Here is a 1,054-nt window from a genome sequence, read left to right as displayed (position 1 = left end):
CTTTCTTTGTTTAATGCATTTGTTGTTTTGACTATTATGTGGTGGGAGGAATTTCTTTTCTGGTCCAGCCTATTTAGAGTTCTATAGGCTTCTTGTATGTTCATGGGCATCTCTTTCTTTAGCTTAGGGAAGTTTTCTTCTATAATTTTGTTGAAGATATTTACTGGCCCTTTAAGTTGGAGGTCTTCACTCTCTTCTATACCTATTATTCTTAGGTTTGGTCTTCTCATTGTGTCCTAGATTTCCTGGATGTTTTGGGTTAGAATCTTTTTGTGTTTTCTTTGACTGTTGTGTCAATGTTTTCTATGGTATCTTCTGCATCTGAGATTCTCTCTTCTATCTCTTGTACTCTGTTGGTGATGCTTGCATCTATGGTTCCTGACTTCTTACCTAAGATTTCTAACTCCAGCATTGTCTCTCTTTCTGATTTCTTAATTGCTTCTACTTCGATTTTTAGGTCCTGGATGGTTTTGCTCAATTACTTCACCTGTTTGTGTTTTCCTGCAATTCCTTAAGGGATTTTTGTGTTTCCTCTTTAAGGGCCTCTACTTGCTTACTTGTGATCTCCTGTAATTCTTTATGGGATTTTTTTTTGTTTCCTCTTTAAGGGCTTGTACCTCTTTACCTGTGTTCTCCTGTATTTCTTTAAGGGATTTATTCATGTCCTTCTTAAATTCCTCTAGCACCATCATGAGATATAATTTTAGATCCAAATCTTGCCTTTCTGGTGTTTGGGGATATCCAGGACTTGCTGTGGTGGGAGTACTAGGTTCTGATGAAGCCAAGTAGTCTTGGTTTCTGTAGGTAGGATTCATGCGTTTGCCTTTTGCCATCTGTTGATCTCTGGTGTTAGATGTTCTTGCTGTCTCTGACTAGAGCTTGTTCCACCCGTGGGTCTGTAAGCCTGTGTCAGTACTTCTGGGAGATCAGCTCTCCTGTGGTAAATTCCGGGTGCAGATGGGTGAGTCCCTGGGTTAAAGCACTCCCTGCCGCCCTGAGACTCCCCTGCGTGAGTCATGAGGCCTGTGCCTCCTGGCTGGTCCCGCCTTAGAAA

General features: G+C 41.4%; 1 protein-coding gene across 1 annotated transcript in view; it reads left to right on the top strand.

Moving 5' to 3' along the window:
* Znf182 (zinc finger protein 182) overlaps positions 1-1,054 on the top strand; it is a 65,712-nt gene that overhangs the window by 20,813 nt on the left and 43,845 nt on the right. The window lies entirely within an intron of this gene.

This window comes from Mastomys coucha, chromosome X (genome assembly GCF_008632895.1).
Source record: "Mastomys coucha isolate ucsf_1 chromosome X, UCSF_Mcou_1, whole genome shotgun sequence".
Classification (NCBI taxonomy): Eukaryota; Metazoa; Chordata; class Mammalia; order Rodentia; family Muridae; genus Mastomys; species Mastomys coucha.
Note: the sequence above shows the minus strand (reverse complement) of the source record. Positions and strands in the feature narration are given on the sequence as shown.